Here is an 11,419-nt window from a genome sequence, read left to right as displayed (position 1 = left end):
TGAAACCATCATTAAAAATGTTGTACAACTGCATTTTTTTTTTAGTTTGTTGTTTTAATAGCAGTCAAAGTTACATCAGTATCTACTCTCCTAAATTGCTTTGCTCCCATTTCCATGACAAAGTGAGACAAACCTTATCAGCTACAGTCATCTAGTTGTTTAGTTTGACAGACAACTTTCACATCAGCATAACTTAATCAACACAAATGTGGCATCCCTGTGAGGGAATGACCACATTAATATTATTTGGTATAAAACACCGGTGTTATGGGACAGTTTTCCTTACTGTATGTACTCCTTTTCAGTTACTTTAAAAGAATAGAAACCCATGAAAAGGGAGTCATTTTATGTTAGAAAGCAGTGAGGGCGGAACGTTGGTGGTTGCTCCAGGGTTTCAGGGTGCAGTAAGTGGAGCCCACCTTCCGCTGCTTCCTCAGACATGTTCTAGAGGAAAACAAAGATGCATCGTGTCTTCCTTACTCCGCTCTTCACCTGCTTTTACAGGTAACATATTTGTCATCGTGGTCTTCATCCTTGGGACCCGTAACACAAACAAACAGCAAAATTTCCAACAGATAGTTGTCAGACACGGTGGTTTCCTGTATGTTTTCAGACAGGATGAAAAATTGTATTGATTTTCACTAACGTATTTATTTTTTCATTATCATGTGTCAGCTGTTTGTGTGGTGGGAGTAGTGAAGGAAAGGCACAAATCTTGTTTTTGAGACAACCGATGGAAAAAAATTTCCCAATTTGCAAATTTATGATTGCGGTCACATTTGTGCCTCATTGTCTCATGTTAAACGTATATTTGAGACTCTCTCTCTGTTTAACTAACTGCTTCCAGTTGAGGGGAGACAAATCACTGCTCATTTGGAGGCAATTCTCAGAATGCATCATTTGCCCTGTTCATGGGACGTTTGCCGGGAGAAACCCTTCACATGCACGCACAGGAAGACAGAAAGAACGTGATCGAGAGGAAAGAGGCAAAGAGGCAAACGGGGATCTCAGACAGCAGTGGAGAGTGGCACAGGAGTCCCCATAAAGCCAAGGTTAATTCCTCAGTCTCTCCATCCATCACTGAGCAGCTGAGAATGGGGGGTGGGTGGTATGGGGGTGACATACCACTTTCAGCCATATATATGTGTGATGAAAGGAAAGAGGGGTGGTAGGGGTGACAAGAGAAATACAGTTCAGAGAGACTGGGGGGGTGAGGGGGAGTCTGTATCGCCCCATTGTCTCCCCAAGCACCCATAAAGGGCGTAGGAGGCAAGGGATCATAAGGCTCGTTTGGCAGGAGTTATGGCTGCCACCAGAAGGCGAGTCAGAGCAGGCAGGCAGACCAGACCAATGACAAGCTCGGGATGTAATTGTCACGGTAACTGGTGGGCACTGATGCCGTTGGGGTCAGGAACAGTCCTGGGTGGACAGCAGCCAGGACATCACAGTGAGTGCGGTAGAGACATCACTGTCACTAATGATCAATGGTCAGCTGAGGCAGAGAGGGCGGTAGCAGTGGTTAGCCACCCAATGAGAGAAACATGGAGAGTGGCAGGTAGATTGTTTTAACTGAGGTAGCAGTGATACAGGCCAGAAAGGAAAAGTGGAAAAAAAAAAACAAATGTGGGAAAGCCAGATTGTTTTAGGACTAGAAGTCTAAAAGATGTCAAAGCAGCTGCTGAGAATAAAACTCTGGGTAATGCATTCATAAACTCCTTTCTAGTGATGCACACAAATACCCTAACACTGCTATCTAGTTACCAATACTTTTAGTTTATGTGGTTAGAGAAATATAGTTGCTCTCAGGGGGGTATTACTGATGCATCAAACAATTGTATAGGTAATGTTTAGGTTAAGGTCAGATTTTTGGTTAGGGTTTCTGTAAGTACGCCTAGATGTTGCCATTTTTGTCAATGTGTAGCTACAGAAGTGTGACTGGACACGTTTAGTGTTGATCATATGGCAGCAGAGTCTGAGTTCAGGCAGACCGAGCACAGGGAAGGCAGAAGAGCTCATCTTAATGCCAGCCGCATTATCTGGCGTGCTAATGGTAAATAGACTGGATCTTATATGCCGCATTTCTACTCAATTTGAGCACTAAAATCACTTTACACAATATATCTCATCCACCCATTCAAGTACTTTTTTTATGTCCAAGTAATTTCTTTTTAACATTGAAACAAGCCACTCATGGTTCACTATCTTGCCAAGGATAATTTGGGCATGTAGACTGGAGCAGCCAGGGATCAAACCACCAACCTTCTGATTAGTAGATGACCCGTTTTACTTTCTTAGCCACAGATACCATGGGTATGCTGGTACTTGCTTGGCACAAACTGATAAAGTTCATATATAGTACCCTATTTAAGCATCTTTAATAATAATAATAATAATAATAATACATTTTATTTAAATAGCGCCTTTCAAAGCACCCAAGGACACTGTACAACAGATAAAATAAAAAGTCCTGAGATTTGTGTCTCTTTTTTTGTTTTTTGAAGGGCTTCTCTGAAGAATAAGAAAATCACCATCATCGAAAATAGTACCCTATTTAAGCATCTTTAGCCTACCCACTGTTGCTGTGTGTTTGCAAGCGACTATACAGCCCACCTCCACATCAGCTCCTCCCGATAATGTATCTGACTTATTAATGGCATATCTGCTGTCACTGATGACCCCAGGTTTATCCTTCAAATCATAGTTCAAACATTTTAAATTTAAATATTGCTTTAATTAAAGAAATATTTGCAATTTTTTCACAAATCCGTACTTTCTTCGAGAGGGACAGACACACTCCCCTCTTAGTTATGTTCCATGTCTTTTTATCCTTCCGACCTGGCTTCTGTCAGGAAGGTGGGTGTTATTTAAACCGGGCTACACTCCAAAAACTAAAACTGACATTTACTTAAAATTTTTGAGGCAACACTTTTACACTTAAAAATATTGAGTAGATTGGAAACCAGTCAAATCTGTTCAATATACTTGATCAATTGAATAACTTAAGCTTAAACATATTAAGTTGAAATTAATAATTGTAGTTGTTACACAAACATGAAAAAATTGAGTAAATAACACTGACATGCTTGGTCAATGTAACTGAATTATAGATGGTCAGTTAATCCAAAATTTTGTTCCATTTACTTAATATTGTAAACTGAATGTAATCAAAATTGTACTTAATATTAAATATGATAAATGGCCTGTATTTGTATAGCGCTTTACTTAGTCCCTATGGACCCCAAAGTGCTTTACACTACATTCAATCATCCTGAATGTGTGTGTGAATCATTCAGTCATTCACACACACATTGGTGATGGCATGCTACATTGCCACAGTGATCAATTGAATAACATTGCCTGGCAGCGTGGCGCACAGACAGAGGCGAGGCTGCCGGACACTGGCGCTACCAGGCCCTCTGACCACCAGTAGGTGGGCAGTAGGCAACCAGTAGGCGACCAAGACTGTCGGAGCTCAAACCAGCAACCTTCCGATTACAAGACAAGCTGCCAACTCTTGAGCCACGATCGCCCCCTAGAATTCAGATATGAATGTTATTGTATTTCACTGGTAGTCTAAGTCCAAAAAACCAAACAAACTAATATGTAGTTGTGTGTTTCATAATACATGTATGAAAAATGACCACATGTTAAACATGAGCAAACACAAAAGCTCAGAGTATTTAAAAAACAAAATGAACAAAACAATGGAAAAGGCTCACGGTAGTCAATTACTCTACGTTATCGTGTTTTACTTACACTTTTCAGTTGTAGTTGCTGACAATAAATAATATTGATGTGGATAATTAATGATAGTACAAGATACTGATGAGTATAGATACCTATTTCTCAAATATTTTGATTCAATTTTAAACAAAAAATATTAAGTACATGCAAAGAAGGTATTCTGTGAACCACATACTGAATTTTTTTTGTCTGAGATAAATGTAAATAAATACCTTAATTTAACACGAACACATACGTTAACATTTTAGACATTTATTTCAACTTATCAAACTCAAATAATTACTAAAAGCATATCCATAGATTTTATCAGGCTCATCTAACTTATATTTATTGTGATATTTACTAAGCCTCTGAATTACTTTTTAGAGTGTATGCTTATATTTTGCTCATTCTCTCTCTCTTACCCTCACACTCTCTTCTTGCCTCTCTCTTGCTCTGTATGTCTCAGAGGGTCATTTGCCTGTTCAGATGAGATTATGAGCTATAATGGAGGAGGTGTGGAGTGCTGAGACAAGGAAAAATGGCCTACCGTGCAGATAGGAGATTTGATGGTTAGTCAATAGCTTTTTTTCTGTCATCAGAGAGAGAGGGGAGGAGAGCATGGAGACGAGCATGCATGGACCTTGATTCTGTATAGGAAATGCATTATTTTCTTGAAGACTACCTGAAACGGTCTCAGAAAATCATTTTAGCATGAACTAACCTTGAACATTCCCATACTTATGTAAATGATCATTGTCAGTGGTAATCAATGAATGGAATAGCCTTGAGGTTCTTAAATGTTATTGAGAACATTTTCAATCTAAACAGCATTTCTTTGTCAGGTTGGTTATAAAAGCCTTGTAGACAAGATGAGAGGTCACATTGTTACTCCATCTTTACCCTCTGTAAAGCTGTCTTGCAGTTTCACAGTCTATGTGCCAGACTGCTAGTTGGCCACACACTTTCATGAAGTCTCTGCTGGCTGTCTAATATTGTCTCAGTGACCATAAAGGTCAAATAACTGGTGGTGACACAACGAGGGTGTGAGCTGAGATTAGCTTCCAGCTTCCAGGAGAGCAATTGAAAATCTACCTGGATCAAAGTCCATTTAAAATGAACATCAGCTCTCAAAAAAGAAAAACAAGTCATGACTTTCTAATGCATTTTTCTGGTATCATTCTTTGAAATATTTATCTGTTAAAAAGGTGTCTAAGACCAGGACTGTGGTAGCGAACTCTTTCTGTCCTCTGGAATATGGACAGGGCATTTTTTAATCAGTCATACTGAGGACACTTGATAATATTGGTGACTGGTTACCTTGGAGGCCTGATCAACTCCTTGGACTTTTTTTCATATTCTTTCAGCATTTGCTGATTTTTTTTTTCCTGTCCTGTGGCCACAGGATGCTGCCTTTATGTGTGCCATTGCCATGGACAGGACCATCTGTGGTGTTTAATAATCGATCAAACTTCTAAAGTCAACAATGGAAGTGAAACAAGGACTCTTTCCAACTGTAAAGGCAACAAGCTGGAAATGAATTATTGAATTTTTGAATTATTGTCAAACTTTTACAAAAGGCATTTTCTTTGCTGTTCAGTTTAATTATATTCATTCTGATTTATATAGCACCAAATCACAACAACTTTATATTGTAGAATAAAGATCCTACAATAATACCAACAACAAATGAGCATATAAGCAAAGTGAGTTGATGCAACACTCTGCAGACTTTTAAGAGGACTAAGTTGGAAGTTTGGTCCTATTTTAGATGCTAAGAGTGCTGATGAAGAGTAGAATGATAGAAAAGAGTAGCCTCTGTGCCTGCAGAACACGCTGAAAGTAAATCACATCACAACAAACTACCCACTATTCAATATCAAATGAAAGGTAAGTTTGCTTTTAGCTCAGTACATGGTATGAGAACACAAGAGCAGGAAAAATACACTAGGAAGCATTGCTTGCCTGTGAGGTGTCAGTCCACATCTGGACTGGACTGTGTTGTGAGCTTTACCTTATGACTGTCCTGATGACGCTCGTGTCTGAGTGGAAATGGGAGAGTGACATGAAGCACTTGAAGGACGAAGTCCTCAGTCAGTGACAAAAAGCATGAATGACACCTGACACACGGCTGACCTCAGAGTGCTGTCTGCTTCTAACAGCTGCTCAGAAAAAGACGTGTGATTAACCGGACCTGACACAAACACAAGTGAACACACACCCACACACTCGCACCCAGAGCCATGATAATACAGCTGAGGGATAAATGTGGCTCAATCACACGAATTTCTTTCTGATAACCATGATACCACTGCTGCTGCAACTGACTCTTATAGTCACATTGATTTATGATACCTTTATACTTTCAGTTCACTACATGAGTGTATCAAAAGAAACAAACTATATAAATCTGAGGCAGGGCCAAAATGACACATGACACACCTCTTTTGATTCACTAAGCATTAATGCAGTTTTGTATTTAATCTTTATTATTATTAAGCTCTTGCTTCTTAACATGCTTTTTAATGCATGAGTCTAAAATACCCAAATCTGCTCATATTAGAGGAACAGCAACCGCATTGGCTTCATTTCTCAGGAGACTGCTCCTTTAAATATAACTTGCGTGTTTTTTTTTGCTTGTTTGGTTTTTGTTCTTCTTGCATATGTGTTTGACGTGCTTTCTTAACAAACTTGCCTGATGCTTGCAGGCAAACGTATTCTCGCAGCTCTGACATGTACAAAAACTTTTGAGCCGACCTCTAATTTGCCCGGCGACCGCTCTCTCCTGCCCGCTGTGTAGTGCATGCAGAGTTGTTTGTAAAGTCCTGTGTGAGAATGTGTCTAAAATGCATGTGAATGTGTGCAGTGAGCCAAGTGAATATGCATGGCCGCACCCACTTTAATGCATGAAGCCTATCTGCGGCTCATTCATATTTATCTGCGGCACATGCATGCATGCTGGCCCGCAGCTGTTCCACTGCAGGTAATCATACACTCACCGTTTCTAATGTGAAGCAGCACGGGAAGTGCCACCGCATGTTGTGTTTGCAAACAGCTTGCATTCTTACTGTTGACGTTCACTGTGAAGCCACGAGTGTGTGGTGGTTCAGCTGAAAAGTCGAGAGGGAGAAGCAGTAAGACCCTGCCAAAGCTTTCAGAGGTTGCAAACACACACACAGACACACTCAGCTCCTGTCATTGAAGATATTGACTGGGCAATCAAGTGTTATCAAGGATTATCTTAACCTTCGCCCTGCTCCTCCTCTTGACTCCACAAACATACAGGATACTCCATCACAGGGAGAACTATGGGAGATCAAAGCTGGCACTGACATTCTCACACTGTAATATGTAATATTATCTAATCTGAGCTTCATTCCTCAGCTATAAAGACATGGCAGGAGTGGATAAAGCACATCTGCTTATCCATTTATCAGCTTACCCCCCACCCTCCTTATGTCTTACATCCCCCCACCATCTCTTTCTCTCTCACCATGTCTCCCCCGTCCCCCCCTCTATCTCTCTCTGTCTCACTCCGCCTCTGACACCCTGATCAATTCCCCATCAAATCCTAATGCCACGGTTTAACTCAAGTGTGGCATCTTAATTAGAACGATAACTGCACACTGTCAGGGTCATCGACTGGGCCGGCTGCAAACCAATGCTTCTCATCGACAGGCTGCCAGCGCTCAGAGAGGCTCTAAAAGCAGGGGACAGGGGACGTAGAGGGATGGATGGACAGAGAAGACGTACAGGTGGAGATTGGGGGTGAGTAAAAAAGATATAAGAGTCAGTAAGGTATACCTGAGAGCACTCAATGAATGTGAGACTAGAAAAACCTAAAGAACATGTGACTAGAGTTTGGTAACAGTTCAGGAGAGATTAATAATGTTTTAGAAAACATGTTTTTGTAGGAGATAAAAGGACCAGGAACACTTCTATACGGAGCAATGACAAATTGGATTGGCATCTCAGGTGGTTTCTCTCAAAATGTTGTTGTCATATTAATGCAACTATGGGCAGAAGAGGGAAGGAAGAGGTTTGAACCCTTCTCACTGTCAAAACATTGTTTTCTTTTAATGCATTGCTGTACCAATTTGTGCTAATTATACACTCACCTGCCACTTTGATAGGTGCACTGGTTAACTGCTTGTTAACACAAATATGTGATCAGCCAATCACAGAGAGTCTGTGTACTTAGGCATATGGGAATGGTTGAAGTTCAAACCGAGTAGAAAAGAGATAGCGAGATTTTAACTGACTTTGGTTGTTGGTGTCAGAGGGGCTGTTTTGGGTATTTCAAAAACTTGTTGATCTTCTGTGATTTTACTGCACAATCATCTTGGGGGTATACAAAAATGGTTTAAGGAAGAGAAAATGTTCAGTGAGTTCTCTTGACAAAAATGTCTTGTTGATGGCAGAGGATAGAGGAGACTGTTTTAAGCTCAAAGACAGGCAAAAGTAACTTAAATCACACAAACAGCACAACACATCAAGCCTTTAAGCAGACGGGTTACAGCAGGAGACAACCACATCTGGAACCAATTCTGTCAGTGGAGAACTGAGGCCACGATTCACATGGCCTTACCAAACCTGGACACTAGACGGCTGTGAAGTTGTTGTCAGGTAGATGAGTCTCAGTTTCTGCTATGTCTTTTGGATGGTCGAGTTTAGAAATTAGTACAAACTACATAAAAGGATGTATCCATTATGCCTCATAGTGACAGTTTGTGTGAAGGATATGTTTTTACACACTTTGGTCTTAAGCACCTATGCAGACTGCTTCTGCAAACATTTTTGGACGAATGGGTCAACCTCAGGAAGTCAGTGATAGGCCATGTAAAATCACAGATCAGGGTCAGCAGATGCTGAGGTGCACAGTGCACAGAGCTTTCTGAGAATCAATTGCTACAACCCTCCAAACTTCATGTGGCCTTCAGATTAGCTAAAGAACAGTGTGCAGAGAGCTTCATGGAATGGGTTTCCATGGCTGAGCAGCTGCATTCAAGCCTCCAACTGCAATGCAAAGCTTTGCAGTTGGAGATGCGGTGGTGTAAAGCAAGTAGCCACTGAATCTAGAGTAGTGGAGACATGTTCTCTGGAGTGACAAATTATGATTCTCTGACTTGGGCTCTGATGGATGAGTCTGCATTTGGTGGTTGCCAGGAGAACGGTTCTTATCTGACTGCCTTGTGCCAAATTTAAAGTTTGGGGATTATGGTGTGGGCTTGTTTGAGTTACAGTGAGATCAGTTTGGAGATGGTCCCTTCCTCTTCTAATATGACTGCACACCAAGGTTCATAAAGACATGGATTAGTGAGTTTGGTGTGGAAGTTTTATGACCTCCACAGACTCCTAAAATCAAACAGATGACTTTGGGGATGAATTAGAGAGGAGACGGTGAGCCAGAACTTCGTGTCCAACATCAGTGTCTGACCTCACAAAAGCACTTCTGGAAGAATTGTGGAAAATTCCCATAAACACACTCCTAAACCTTGTGGAAAGTCTTCCCAGAAGATTTGAAGCTGTTACAGTTGCAAAGGGTGGGCCAACATCATATTTAACACTATGGATTAAGAATGGAATGTCACTCAAGTTTATATTATGCCTGTGAAGGCAGACGAGTGAATACCTTTGGTAACATAATGGATTACAAAAGAAGTTTAAAGTAATTTGATTGAAAAGACTAACTGACGGTATTCAGGAATGTGAGAGAGCTGTGCAAACTGTGAAAAACATAAAATACAAACTGTGTTGATGAGTTATGAGGTTCAGATGAGAAATGCATCAACACAGTAATAAATATCTTCAGTAGAAAAATATGTGTCGAAACTACATTGAAAGTTTACACAAACACAATGAGAAACACCTATGAGGCGGGAATGCACTGGTTATTTGAGAACTTTGTGGTGAGAATGATGTAAAATTATGTCAAAGTGATTGTTAACAGCAGTCACATCAGTAAAATCATTAGAAGTAAATTAAGTGTCTTGAGGTAACTGTTGTAATTTGGAGTTATATAAATACGACTGACTTGAATTTTCAACTATTTTTGATTTGGTTTGGAGAAAATGGAATGAAAGAAAGCAAAAAAAAGGAAAAAGAAAGAAAAGGACTGAATGAAGGAAGACAAGCTAAAGGAAATTGTTGGATGGAAAGGAAAAACAGGCAGAGAAAAGGAAGCGTGGAAATAAGAGGAAGAGAAAGGAATCCTTGGAAAGAAACTAAAAGGAAACAAAAGGAAAGGAAATTTCAACCAAGGGTCTCATTAAAAACTTCTTTATCAAGTAGGGGAAATGGAGCTACAGGAAGAAGGCATCAAGAAAAAGAAAATAATTAAAAATGAAAGGAAAGAAAGAATAGCACTGAAAAATCAGATCAGGGAAAGGAAAAAGGAGAAGATGAGAAAAGGTTAGAAGACTGAAAAAAGAGGCATGAATGAAGAGCTGTAGAAAAATTAAGAACAATTAGAAAAATGGAAAGAAGGCTAAAGCAAGAAAGAAAAAACAGAGGTTGCTGGCAGAAATAAAAAGCAAAAATGAGGGATTGGAAACAGAAAATGTGGGCAAGAAAGAAAGGACATTTAAAGAATGAAAATTAAAGATGACACAGGCATCTCAAGGAAGACAACAACAATTAGGAAAGGAGGGTAAAGGAAGAAAGAATCAAGAAAGGAAATTACAAAGGAAGAAATAGGTAGAGAGGAAAAGAGTGTAAGGAATAAAAGGAAGAAGAATGGAAAGACAAAAGAAAAAAGGCTCGTCTGTATATTTGCTGTCAAGCAGAGAACGGAAGATCCTTGACTACAGACACTGAACTCGCTTTCACATGGCAATTTGCCCTCTCTGTTTGCTTTTCAGACCAGAAATAAGGAAAGAAAAAGAAGAGAGGGGAAAAAGAGAAGGACAAAACACAGAGATGCTAAGTTTGTCATTGTATGTGACAAATGTAGAAATCAATAAATCATTGTGCGCTGTTGACAGGTTGTGGCAAGGAGGGGCCGCTCATTCCTCATCGACTATTTATGAAACTGTCGCTGCTGTCTGTCTCTCCTTCTCTCAGAGCATGTGTTGCCTGGCTGACTGGTTGGCTGCCAAGCGAAAGTACTGTCTGAAATATTTAAATGTTTGCGTGCATTTCACACCGGACCTGTGACGCCCACAGAGGGAGCGTTACGTGCCCATATGAGAGGAGGAGGACTGAGACACAGGTTCTGTGTGTCTATCACAGATTCGACCACCAAAACTCATCCTGGCACAAATAAAACCACCTCTCTGTTGTTCCTTGAACTGTTCAAGTCCATGCATGTCTTACAGTGGATAGGACTGTTGCCTCACAATTCCTGGTTCAAACCCTGGCTGCTGCCTTCCTGTGTGGAGTTTGCTTGTTATCACTGTCCCTGTGTGTCCCTGTGTGGACAGTGATAACATGCCAAACTCCTACAGAGGTCTGGAAGTCACTCGAAAAGGGACTAAACTCAGAAAAACAAAAGTAAATATCTACATTCCATAAACAGCAATGTAAAAAGAGAATATAACAACTCAGGCATTGTACTAATTTAATTCACTGCAGTTTTATTTATATAGCGTTAAATCATCACAAGTCACTTTATACTGTCAGGTAAAGTCTCTATAGTAATACAAAGAAAACCTCAACAATTAGATGACCCCATATGACAGTGGGAAGAAAAAACTCC

Source organism: Astatotilapia calliptera, chromosome 17 (genome assembly GCF_964374335.1).
Source record: "Astatotilapia calliptera chromosome 17, fAstCal68.1, whole genome shotgun sequence".
In the NCBI taxonomy this organism is placed as follows: domain Eukaryota; kingdom Metazoa; phylum Chordata; class Actinopteri; order Cichliformes; family Cichlidae; genus Astatotilapia; species Astatotilapia calliptera.
This window is presented reverse-complemented; position numbering follows the sequence as displayed.